Raw genomic sequence first — 13,587 nt, 5'->3', positions numbered from 1 at the left:
ATTTTGACATTTAATTTTTCGCAGTGACGTAATTACCGCACAAATCTTTCTTCTAATTAATTTCCTTTCAATGTGCACAGATTCATGCACTGGGCCACTAGTAATTTTATATTGAATAAAACACATTTCGTGAAAATTGGTAAAGCTCTAGGTGATGGTATCTTCATCCAGAAGAAAGAGAATTGAGTTGTCTCCTGGCAGGCAGGTTGCTCATAGACCCCCTTCCTCCTGTGGAGGCTTGGTTTTATGCTGTATCTTAGCTAGTGTAGCTCGGGGGTCTTGTCCTAGCGCATAACTCATTCCCAAGATGTGGCCCTATCTCCTAGGGTGTGACTCTTTAGGACTCAGCTAAAAATACGGCTATTTACCAAGGCCTCTCCACCTGAGCAGGATTTGATTTCCAATTTGTCTCCCAAGCACTTTGTCACTGCTAAAATCTCTGCTCAGTTCTTTAGTCTCCAAGTTGCTGTTCATAATTAGGCCAATAAATTCAGAGGAATGTGTATACAATTATCGGGCTCCTTCTCTGTTGTTTCCTCTTTCTATAATCGCCCCTCCTCCCCAAGTTCCAGCTTCTTTGGTATCCCTGAACTTTAACCCCTCTATCCTCAGTCTATTAAAGTGGATGCTTTCTTCTTGGTCCTTATTCCCTCATATAACAATGTGAGGAATGTCCCCAGGAAGAAGTCAGGGTAAATGTGGAGCTCACTACAGGCTATTCCTTTTCCTTAGGGATCATAATCCTTCAATTCTTACCTGTATCAGTTGTTCTTCAATGCTCTCAAATAGTTGTTTTATATATTTTGTCCAATTTTTGTAGGTTGTTTTATTTTTGCAGGAGGGTTAGTCTGATACAACCTACCATCATATCTAGAACTGGAAGTGCTGTTGTGTGTGGTTTAGTTTAGTTTTGTTTTGTTTCAGTCCAATTCTAACGGCAAATTAGAAAGAGGGTGGGTAGGCCCAACTGGCCCAGCTACTTTCAGCTACAGCTTAGATTCTTGGGCATGTGTAGCATCAGATCCACATCCTGAATTAGGGCTCCTTGTTTTCCTGTCCTTTTTTCCTTTTAAACTTTTATTGGATTCCAATCATGACTGAGGAATTGGTCATAAACTTATTTCCCCACCACAAGCAATGGTAAAACTAGATAAAAGATTTATAGGAACTGATTACAGGCATCGGGCATATAATAGCTTTCATCCTTGACAGAAAGGAAATACACAAGGTGAAGTCCATATTCAGTCAAGTCCTTTGTCCGGTGCACTTTCAAAACTATGGCAGAGGGAAGTGAAACCCAAAGCAAGCAAAGGTCTCACTGGGAGGAAGAACAGAGATCAGAGATAGCGGAGGCTGAGGTGGGGCAGGGTATCAGAGATGAGGGTGCTTCATGGAGAAGGAGCTTGAGGAATCTGCATGGAGGTTTTCTGGACGTTCCTGGATTTTCTGGAGGCACAATAACAATATCATCTGCCAATAATGATTGTTTTGACTCTTTCTATTACTTATTATACTTATTTCATCTACTTATCCTTTTTTTCCCCTCCCTTTATTGTCCCAGTTAGGACCTCCAGAGAAACACTGCACAATATTAATGAAAGGGGTATTGTTTGGATCCTGACATTAGTGGGAATTTTAGAGCAGTTGGGGGGCGAGAGCAGGCCGGCAGGGGAACCAGGCTGGCAGGGGAGGGCAGTTAGGGGTGATCAGGCAGGCAGGCAGGTGAGCGGTTAGGAGCCAGCGGTCCCAGATTGCCAGAGGGATGTCTGACTGTCGGTTTAGGCCTGATCCCTAAGGGGTCCCCGATTGGAGAGGGTGTAGGCTGGGCTGAGGGAAACCCCACGCCCTGTGCATGAATTTCATGCACCGGGCCACTAGTTTTAACATAATGTGGAAGTATATTTATTATATTCACAAATTAGATGGACCTGCCATTTTCTTTGCAGAGGTTGTCTTGGTGTTAGGATAATAAACAGATCTTCACAGGGATGTGGAAGCTCTCCAACCCTCTCGCTCTGGAACGTCACGGTTCTCTGAGGAAGAATGCTGGTGCTCCTCCTCTGGGCCAACGATGCTTCACATTTTAATGCCCAGGATCGCAGCTCTTTGTGGTCAGCTTGTCTTAATCCTAGACACAACTACTTCTCGGGGCTTGCTGGTCCCAGAGTTCTGGGCAGAGCCCATCCCAATGCATCTCTAGTCCAGATCCACCATTTCCCCTTCCTCTTCCCTGAGATGAGACAATCCTTGTTTAACTCTCAGCACACAAAACTCCTCATTATACATTCTGTTGGAGCAATCCTGGCTTCTCATGTGGGAGGATGTGTCCCCTCCTGATCGTTAGGCAAGTCCACCTTCCCACAAATAGGGTGACCTCATAGGTAGCACACAATCCGATCAGGAATCCTCTCAGTGGGGCTCATGTAACACCCATGCTCTTGCCATTGTGGGTGGGTATGAGAAATGTGGGTGTGTGGAGTTCAACCCCCAGCACTTGGTCTGCACAGCTATGGTCCTGGCCTTGGAATGGAAAGTAAGTGAGAAAGAATTTGGAAGATTCTTGGAGGCCAAGAAAATAGCCACCCAGGACATGAGGCTGACTCATGGGCCCTACTCCAGCCCATTTTTCCCCACAGGCCTGGATCTGGCTCTTTCTGCTCTAATCCCTGTGGCCCCCTGCACCTGGATTCCCAGACCCAGGGCCAGCTGGCAGCTGCTACACTCTGGTGGCACAGCTCTGTTCCACTCTCCCAGCAACACAGGCGGCCAGCTCACACCAGGTGGCCATGGCCGGGATGTTCCACAGCCAGGTCCGGAGGTGAGGTCAGTCTAAATAGTCCCTGCCAACCTGTGACTCAGCCACGAAGGCACCACTGGGCAGTGCTGGGCACCACTGGGCAGGGTACTTCACCAAGACCAATTGGTGACTAAAGGATCTAGTGCTGCAGGAGAGAGGGTGGCCATAAGAGATAGAAAGGAGGTGGCTGGGTAAATGGTCTGGGAGGACAGGCTGGAGACAGCCTTATGCTAATGGGACTCCTGAGGAAGCTTCGCTGCCTCCCCCAATCTCATTGTCCCCATGATCCCTCAGAGGCAGAGGACAGAGGCCTATTCCACACCAGTGAGAAATTCAAGCAGAGTGGGATTCTGTGGAGTTCCATCCTGAGGAGAAGGGCCAGAAAGCCCAGACTTTAAATCTTTGAAGTTATATTCAAATGAGGCTATATATTTTGTATATGTATGACAAACATTGTTCAATACTCAGGCCTATGCATAACCCATAGACATAGATAATAGTGTGGTGAAGGCTTGAGGTAGAGGGCAGATTCAGGCCAGAAGGGGTCAAATATGCCCACTCTCCCAGGCAGCATGCAAGGGAGCACCCAATCAGACTGCAGGTGAGAACGACCACTCTCACCCAGCCAGCACCCAAGAGAGGAGGACCACTCTCACCCAGCCAGCACCCAAGAGAGGAGGACCACTCTCACCCAGCCAGCATGGCCACAACGCCCTGACGCAGTCTAGAATTAAGGACTGACACTCTGAGCCCAGCCCTCCCCCGCCACCCACGGCACCAGCAGCTGTGGTGGAGCCCGGGGGGGACAACCAAAGAAAGCTGTCTTCAAGCTGGGCAGCCTTATGAGGGGATCCCAGCTTCTTCCTCTGACCACAGCCAGGCTGGCAGGGGGTGGCTAGAAGAGTCTTCAGATTTTTCTTAAAATTCCTATGCTGTACATCAAACACCGACAAGCAGTGAATCAAAAGAACACAAGTGAAACCGATATAAATGTTTACAATACTGGACAGTGGGCGGCCCAACCCAGCCAGTGTGGAAGGGAGGAATTCCATTCACCCTGCCAGAGGGCAAGAGAGGACGACAATTCACCCAGGCAGCATGCAAGGGCCTCAAGATTAATATAGATGCACACGTTTCAAGTCTAATTTAGCATTTCTAGTTGTTACAAAGAGAAACTCACAGTGTGATGCTGGGTTATCTTTAACCCCCTCAAGATCTTGGTAAACTTTCTTTTTAAACAAAAAGAAATCAAACCTCAGGATCAGAACCTTTGAATGAGAAATGGTATTTGGCTGGAATTTAATGTTATTATGTGAATTCTATTTATTTGATGCTTTCCTTTTCTCATGGAAAATTATCACCATTTTCCAGGTGGGATTGGGATATACTATTTCATTTTCAATGTTTTGAAGTAAAAAAAGATAAAATTTAAAATATATATGATAAAGGTCATACACAGATTTTGGCAAAAAAGCATGAAGTTGGTGTACTGAAGCATAATAATCTTTATTTTGTAAAATTACTGTTTAAAATCCTCTGCTGTTTTTAAATGATTCCTTGTTCTAAGTAATCAACTCTGTTATTTTTTAGACAGTGCCTTGTTCTGTGAATTAATGTTGCTTTTTAGCTTGAATAATAGAGATGATAAACTTAGCTGTCTGATCTTGCAGGCTAGCTATCTGACATAAGGGGCTGATACTACTCCCATACTCTCATGCCAGGTGTTTATTAGTTATGTGCTCAAGGTTACAAGCTGCCTGCAAAAATAACTTACACAGAGCTCTTTGTAAAATCTGCAGAAGGTCCAGAACCCCCATATTTGGGAGACAAATGACTGGGAAAGATATAAATAGGGAAAGCTTCCTCCATGTTTTTGTTCAGAAATTTGGGAGATATCTCCCTCTGGGCCCGCTGACATTAATAAAGACTCCTAATTAATTGGCTTGTTAAGGTCTCTTGTATTTAGCTCACTGATTGACAATATAACAGTACAAATGAGGGAAGTTTGGGAAACTAGAGCAGGTGATGGATTCCCAGCCTGTTTCTGAGCTGACCTTAAGGGCACACATTTTTTTTGAAAAGGCTCATATAAAATTAATTTAAAGTAATTTCTAAAAATAAAGATGTCATGTATATATTACTTTTGTTTCTTTTTACAATCTTTTTCTCATTATAAAGATTGTGCATGCTTTATTGTTGTTGGAATGTGACCCTGGAAAATATATAAAGGCATAAAGGTATATAAAAAGTAAAAAACACAGAGTAACACCATTCAGGGAAAAATATATTTAATATGTGAGTTGTTTATTATATACTTTATCAAACCTTCTTTTGTATACTTAAAAGTTTAATTCACTTAAAATTTATGTACATGTAATATTTAGCCCCAGACTGTTCCCAGACACTTCTTTACTAAATAAAATTTCATACAATTTCAATCAGTTATAATGAGACTAGAGGCCCAGCACACGAAATTCATGCACAGGTACGGTCCCTAGGCCTGGCCTGTGATCAGGGCCATCTTCCCCAGCTGCTGACAGCTGGCCCCGCCCCCTGCCACCACCCTCCCTGTTCACCATCGGGCGATGGAAGCCTGCCAGAGCGGGAAAGGGACCAAGAGGTGGTCAGTGTGCTTCATTGTGACTGGCCAACCTGTCCCATTAGGCTCAATTTGCATATTACCCTTTTATTATATAGGATAGAGACCTGCTGCATGGGTGAGGGCCCCAGATCGGGGTGGGGGCCCCGCTGGGGGGGTGAGGCCTGCCAGGGCAAGGGGCCAGGGGTGGTTTGCCATTTGGCCCCACTCCCAATCTGGGGAGTCCCTATTGGGGGGTGAGGCTGGTTGGGGCGTGGGACCATGGTCATCCGGTCTCTGGTCATTATGGTCATTCTGCCATTACAGTTGCTGGGTTTTTATTATATAGGATTCTTTTGGAAATTGGGCATAAACCTCTGTTTTCTTTACTTGCCAAAGAATACACTTTCCAGCTTTTTGCACATTTACCCTTCTGCTATGGAAGAATAAAAACAGCAGACTGCGCTGTGTACTAATAGTCAATGGGAGGAAACAGCTTTGGCTCTATTGCCCTACCAAGCCAATAGGTGTAGGGAGATAGTTACCTACTTATGAAAATGGTACTGAAAATATTTTACAGGTATTGAAAATATTTTTTCCAAAGCAGAACGTCAGCATGGTATGACTATCACTTTAAACACAAACAGGCAAAAAGGTTAGAAAACAACCACAACACCGACAGCAACAATAACAACCACTCCACACCTAGATAATAAATAACCCACTATTCTACCGACAGCTACATGTTCCTCTCCCTCCCACCCTAAGGTGTTCTCTATTCAGGGGAATGACGACACCATCACTTAATGTTGCGGTTACAAGGTGAGAGAGGTTGGGATTATATGATCTTATTAGGGCATTTTGTCGGGAAACATAAGGAAGCTAAGGGGATAACCAATGATCTTCAAACAAACTCTTGTCTATTTTTGCTGGCTCCACTCAACCTGAATACCAACAATTTAAAAGACTATAGTCTCCACAAACACTAGGATTCCATGAAATTGGCCTTATTCTCTGTACCTTAAATAGTGCTTGGTTTTTAAATGACCCTTTAATATTGTTGTATGAATGAATCATTATAATAATAGCTACTATTTCTAAGTAACCAGTGAGTATTTATTTGGTGCTGTGACTTACTATGCCAATTCCAGTAGTTAGTATTATCTGAATTACCTCACTGAGGAAACAGGCTAGAAATGGTATGTGTCAAGTTCATACAGTGATGGACTAGGGTTCAAACCTACATATGTCTGAGCCAGTGCTTCAGTGCTTTTCTCCTACAAAATGAAAAAGTTATACAACTTCCAAAAGGGCTTCATATATGAAAAAAGAAAACTGCAATAACACAGATTCATATCCTTCTATTTTAAATAAATATCTTCATTTTTACAGTTTACATTCAGTATTATTTTGTATTAGTTTCAGGTGTACAGCACAGTGGTCAATCATGTACTTCACAAAGTGCTCCTCCCAATATTTCCTGTTCCCACCTGGCACCATACATAGTTATTACAATATTCTTCACTATATTCCCTATGCTGCACTGAACATCCCCGTGACTATTTTATAACTACCAATCTGTACTTCTTAACCCGTTCGTTCACCTTTTTCACCCAATCCCCCAACCCCTACTTCTTTCTGGAAACCATCAGTATGTTCTCTGTATCTATAAGTCTGTTTCAGTTTTGTTTGTTCAGTTCTTTTGTTCTTTACATCCCACATATCATATGGTATTTGTATTTCTCTGACAGACTTATTTCACTTAGCATTATACCCCCTAGGTCGTCCATGCTGTCTCAAATAATAAGATTTCATTCTTTTTTGTGGCTGAGTAATATATATATATTCCTCCACTTTTTTATCCACTCATCTACTGATGGGCACTTAGGCTGCTTCCATATCTTGGCTATTATAAATAATGCTTTAATGAACAAAATGCATATATTGTTTCAAATTTTCAGGCTTCTTTGGCTGTACCTCCAGGAGTGGAATCACTGGGTCCTCATCTACTGATGGGCACTTAGGCTGCTTCCATATCTTGGCTATTATAAATAATGCTTTAATGAACAAAATGCATATATTGTTTCAAATTAGCGTTTCAGGCTTCTTTGGCTGTACCTCCAGGAGTGGAATCACTGGGTCATAAGGCAGTTTTATTTTGAATTTTTTGAGGTGACTCCATACTGCTTTCTATAGTGGTTGCACCAATCTGTAGTCTCGCCAACAGTACGAGGGTTCCCTTTTCTCCACACCCTTGCCATACTTGCTGTTTGTTGAATTATTGATGACAGCCATTCTGACAGGTGTGAGGTGATATTTTATTATAGTTTTAATTTACATTTCTCTGATGATTAGTGATGTTGAGCATCTTTACATATCTCTATTGTCCATCTGTATGTCCTCTTTGGAGAAGTGTCTATTCAGGATCTCTGCTCAATTTTTAATTAGATTGTTTGATGGTTGCTTGTTTTTGGTGCATATGCTATAATTCTGAAAACACTATTTTCACATTTCCTCCATTTGCATTTTATTGAGAGCCTAGAAATATGGAAATGGCCTAGATTTCTCCAGCCCTCTGAGTGGCCCTGGATGCCAGTCTGGTGCCAGGAAGTGGAAAGGGCTCCTCAGCCAAGAGACAAGAGTGTCCTTGCCAGGCCGCTGCTGAACGTAGGTGTCTCTAGATAGGTGGCCTGGGGCAGGGCTAAGCTGTGCCAGGAGTCAGTCCCAAGCTGACAGACGACTAGCCATGTGTCTGAGGAGCCTTGGTAATTGGATTCCTGTGCTGCATCCCATGCTCGTTTCCTCTTCATCAACCCTCTGCTTTTGGTAGAGCCTTAACTGCACCTGCAGACTTTTCTCTCCCGGGGCCGAGAAGAGCAGGGTTCTGTCCCCTGCTTGACCCAGAGATGGCGATGGTCAGGCCAGGACTGTGAGTGTCCAAGGCACCGAATGAGCACATAGTCCAGTTGCTCCCTGTTCCCTTTGCTTCTCTACCTGAAGGAGTGATTTGTAAAAGAGGCACCTTAGAGTCTGCAAGCCGACGCTCTATCCACTGAGCCAAACCAGTCAGGGCTGGAGGCACCTTCTCTACATAGAGACCAGCGTGGCCGGCTGCTAGAACTCTTCAACTATCAGGGGAAGGTGGAAACCTGAGAACCAATGGATTGGACTTCTATTTGGGGGCTACAGGAAGCTGAGTGACCTAGAACAGGCTGCCTACACCAAGCATGTCAAACTCATGGCCCACGGGCCACTTGCGACCCGCAATGAGTATTTTTGTGGCCCAGCCAATATAACGGTATGTAAGAAACGTTTTCATAAAAACTTCCTAACTTAATCTTTACAATATCCTGTTATACATAATTATTAATAACGAACTACAATGTTTGCTAATAACTGATTACGATAATCGTGTTGCGTTAATTTTCCTTACGTGCCTTACACACAGGTGCATCATCTCTCTCCACTAATACTAGCAGCGAATATTTTAGCAGCTGATTGCCATGTCATTAGTCTTCTACTGACCTATTTGGTGTGCGCAACAGGAAATACTTCGCTTTCAGAGAACAAGAAAAATAGGTTTATTTGTGTTACGCTTATTTATTTGTGCAGTTGTTCAGTGTCTGATAAGTTAATATTCAAGAAAAAATACTAATTTTTATTGAAATGTCCTATTATTTTATGTTAATGATGACTCATTTATTGCAGCCCTTTGTATTCAGCATGTCTCTATCGAAATAAACCTACGTTTCTATGAAAATTGAAGCTTTTGTTTTTTTGTGACCCACATAAACTTGAACCTTGTTTATTTTGCCTGTGTTAGCCTTTGAGTTTGACATGCTTGGCCTACACCCTCTAGCCTGAAAGAGAAGTAGGAGGGAGGGTAAGGATGGAGGTACCATTGAGGCATGGGGAGATCATAGTGCCAGTGAAAACTGCCTCTTGAGCCCCCAGTCGCACAGCACTCGATCACATGGGCCGCCTGTTCTGTCATTTCCCTGCCTGGACTGGGATGAGCCTCCTTTGTCTCTCACCTGCCTGCTGCCTACCTCCTTGTGTGAGATGCCACTCCTCCCAAAACCCCCCACCCTCAGGCCTCAGGGCCCGGGCTTCCTGGGGCGCAGCTGGGTAAACCAGCCTCCACCCTGCTGTCTGGCAGTCCCTTTGTTGGGCCCCAGCGCAGACAGGTTTTCTCTGTGAAAACAGCGACAAAGCAGGTCTGACAGGGCTGCTGTTGGGGATTGCAGATGACTGAGACACGTCTAGTTCCTGGTGCGAGGGGCAGAGTATAAAGTCACCAACACGGGGTCTAACGTTGTTTAGAAGCTTAGATCAACCGCTTAAAAGCTATGTGAGCTTGGGGTGGTCACTCGTCCTCCCAAAGGCGCAGTTTCCTGGTGGGAATTGGTTCTGTGTTTGTGTTGGCCCTGGAATTTGGCTCAGGGCCAGTAACTAGGCTCCATTTGTCACAATCAGCTTTGTCCCTGTTGGGACCCTCAGAGACTGCCTCCCTCTGGAGCAGTGGTTCTTAACCTTTCTAATGCCGCGACCCTTTAATACAGTTCCTCATGTTGTGGTGACCCCCAATCATAAAATTATTTTCATTGCTACTTCATAACTGTAGTTTTGCTACTGTTATGAATTGTAATGTAAATATCTGATATGCAGGATGTATTTTCATTGTTACAAATTGAACATAATTAAAGCATAGTGATTAATCACAAAAACAATATGTAATTATATATGTGTTTTCCGATGGTCTTAGCTGACCCCTGTGAAAGGGTCATTCGACCCCCAAAGGGGTCGCGACCCACATGTTGAGAATCGCTCCTCTAGAGCCTCTGGCCTCTCAGTCCCCAGAGGAGGCAGGGCAGCAGCAGTGTGGGGAGTCCCCACCACAGTTCCAATGCTCGTCCATCAGGTCTAGGCTAGACACACAGCAGGCACTCAATAAATGTTTTTTGAGGGATCAAATGGCACAAAACTAGAGCCTGGAAACTCCCTTTGTTACAGACACACCCTCCCTTGTGTGTTCTGTTGCACACACGCAGCTCAAAAGCCAGCTTTGTTGCCTCCTTGACTGACTGTCATCCCAGGATATGTGGGGCATCAGCCCTCAACCTGCCTCACAGGCTACAGCACCCCACACCTTCCTTTTGGATGTGGTTTGGTGTCCATGCCCCTGATTGTCTTTCAGAGCCCCTCAAACACTACCTAGGACCTGCCTTGGCTCCCTGTCACTGTAGGGCCAAGTCCTAGCCCTGTAGAAGGCTGCCCCATCCAGCCCTGCCCCCGATCCCTCCATCCCACAGATTCACAGGCTCTAACCTTGACCAGCAGGCCTCCTGGAGAGCAGATCCCTGGGTGGCCAGACGCCCTGGGACCTGGAGCTGGGTTAGACAGGCAACACAATAATGGGGGCTTCTCAGATTCTTCTGTTGCTGCCCTCTGGGAGCCTGGATTGGACTGGGCATCCCATGAAGAGGAAAGCCCATCAAGGATTCCAATCCCCTTGGAATCCAGGCTATTGTCCAGGAGGAAGGAGCTGGGCCTTCAAGGAGACCCCTAGTAGTTGACCCTAAATGGGCCAGACTCCACCCAGAGAGTTTTGGCCACTGTGCCAGGGCAGGGCTGGGTCTGAGTTCCCTGGCCTAATACCTCACAGGAAGGTATTCTCAAGGACTGCTCCATCAACTTCACCCCACCCCCCACCGAAGGCTGGGCAGTCCACTGAGTTGGCCTTAACCTCAACCTAAGGTTGTTCCTGTTCGCCCTTCCCTCTCCTTCCCTAGGCTCAGCCTCAAGGCCACCTCCCAAGGGCATCTGCTTCTGCTGGAATTTGCCAGCCCATTGAGGAAAACGCACTGTGGTTTCTTCTGACCTTGGACAGACTTGGCTGGGCACAGAGTACCTGGGCACAGTGCCCTGATACACTTGGGGCTCTCCTGAAGGACAGGGCCACTGGGTGTGGTCTCCAAGGCAGCAAAGCTAAAGTCTTCCCTGTCCTTGGCCTCCTCATGCCCTCCCTGCCTTTCTCTGGGCTGTGGCCAAGGGGTGAGCTGAGATAAGAATTCCCATAGTAGTGATAATATTGTTAGTAGCAAATGTTTTTTTTAATACCTTCTGTGTGCCAGGCTCTCTGTTGGGTGCTGGGGAAACATACATAAATAAGATAGACACTGCCCATGCCCCCACGGATCTCTTGATTCCAACATAGGCCGTGGCATACAGAAAGTACTCAATACGTATTTGTTGAGTGGATAAAGAATGCTTGCGATGAGCAGCCTGGTTATACCCAGAAGCACAGATGCCTGGTGGGATGTGCAGTGAGCAAGTGAAGGCCACGAGGGCAGAGGTGAGGCATGACCCAGCTACCACTATCTCCACCTTGGAGAGGGCTCCCAGGCCCTGTAACTGCCTATGACTTAGTGCCCCAGCAGGATAGAGATTCAGCAACGTAGCGATCCCCTAGGAGCAAGGCCATTAAGAGTGAAAAGAAAATTCTGAGGGCTTCCTGGAGAAAGTATTGGGGATGGGTCGGATGTAGGGTTCCTCAGGAGTGAGCTCACAGTGTGGCCCCTAAGAAGGACTAGTCTCCAGGAACACAGCCCAGCCTAGGCCTATCAGAAGTGGGCCTCGGATATCCTCTTAAGTACAGATGTCATCAACAACCTACTGTGGGGACCCTGGACCCTGGACCTGCCTTAGAAACTGTACAGTGAGATGGGAAAGTTCCTGTACCAGATCCTAGAAGAGTCACTGCCACCCCACCCCATCTGCTACCCTGTGAGACAAGCTTTTGGAGATGGACTAAATGCCCAGATGCTGAGGGAGGGGCTAGGAAACTCATATTCAGGAGGACCACTCCTGGAAGCGGGTGATATACACTCTCAAATGGAAGTAAAGAAGAAAACAATGAAAGGATTTGGGGGATAGGGGGATTGACAGTCCCTAGGAAGCAATGTCTAAGGAGGAGTTTCAGGTATCCACTATGAGATGCCTTGGGTAGGAACTTCCACAGACTCTTGAGGTCCCCTCTCCCACCCAGCAAAGCTCTGTGCCATCTACATTCACAACGCTCTTGGGGTCCAGATGAGGAGTCTCTGACCACCCGTCAAGCTGTGCACCTAGTCCTCGGTCGGTGATAGGGGTGGTTGCCCCACTCTCCAAGCCCTGCCACCCCATCCAAGTCCTAGGGAGCCTCTGGCCTAAGAGCCTCTGAGAGACCATCCAGCGACCAACTCTCCTGCTGCCCCTTCCACTCTGCCCATGTGGGCCCTGGAAACCTGCTCCACCTCACAGGATTGAGTGCCTAATGGCTGATGCTCTGTGGGTGTGGACACCCCCACACACACACTCACACACACCACTGCTACACACACCACTCGTGTTTCTCTGCACGCTCAACAGACAGCAGCCCCCCATCTCCCAGAGAGGCATCCATGTTCCACCCCAAAGGGTGCTGCTTTCTTTAGACCACCCTAAGCTTGTGCCTCTCAAGCAGCAGTTCTCCTGGGGGTGTTAGTGACTCCCAGGCACATCTCAGGCCACAGCCTCTCAGTCTCCGGAGGACAGAGCCCTGACCAGAATTTGGCTAAGAGGGGACACCGGGTTGTCCAAAAATGACTAAACTAGGGACCTCCTCAGAGTCTGGAGAAGCAAACACTGCTGCCAGGATGCAACCAGGAGAGCCAGATGGCCACGCCATGGCCCCTGCAAAGGCTGTTCAAGGATGTCCTGGAGTGCATGGCTGAGAGTGGAGAGAGGGCCAGGAAGGGCCCCAAGTGAAGGCAGTCCACTCCCCTGCTTGTGGGACAGCTGCTACCTCAGTCATCCTGGCTGCTCCTTTTCCAGGAACCTGGTGGAAACAAAGCTCCTTGCAAAGGAGGACGGGAGAGAACTGCGGGAGAGAACTGCGGGAGAAGGCTCAGTGCCCCCGGGAAGCAGTGACACCTGAATGGCAAGACAAGACATCTTGCTTCTGGACTCAAGTCAGGGTCACCCCATCCAGACAGCCTTCCTGGCCTCCAGGAACGAGGCTGGGCACCTTTCTGCTCCCGCCCCCACACTCATGCTGGGTCTGTGTCCCTGACCGAGGCCTGTTCAGGCCCAGGGCTCCCCAACAGTGCTCGCTGTCCGAGGACTGGCGCGCCGAGGGGTGGGGGCGCAGGCTTGCCGGCCAGAACCTGGAGGAGGTTACTGAGCACGGCGC

General features: G+C 46.8%; 1 long non-coding RNA gene across 1 annotated transcript in view; it reads right to left on the bottom strand.

Annotated features, from left to right (window-relative positions):
- Positions 1–6,910, bottom strand: part of LOC107182371 — a 20,350-nt gene extending 13,440 nt beyond the window's left edge. Inside the window, exon 1 of the long non-coding RNA XR_001513093.1 lies at positions 6,829–6,910. This is a non-coding gene — a long non-coding RNA (uncharacterized LOC107182371). The remainder of the gene's footprint in view (positions 1–6,828) is intronic.
- Positions 6,911–13,587: the final 6,677 nt, after the last annotated feature.

Source organism: Myotis davidii, unplaced genomic scaffold (genome assembly GCF_000327345.1).
Source record: "Myotis davidii unplaced genomic scaffold, ASM32734v1 scaffold456, whole genome shotgun sequence".
Taxonomy (NCBI): Eukaryota; Metazoa; Chordata; class Mammalia; order Chiroptera; family Vespertilionidae; genus Myotis; species Myotis davidii.
This window is presented reverse-complemented; position numbering and strand designations above follow the sequence as displayed.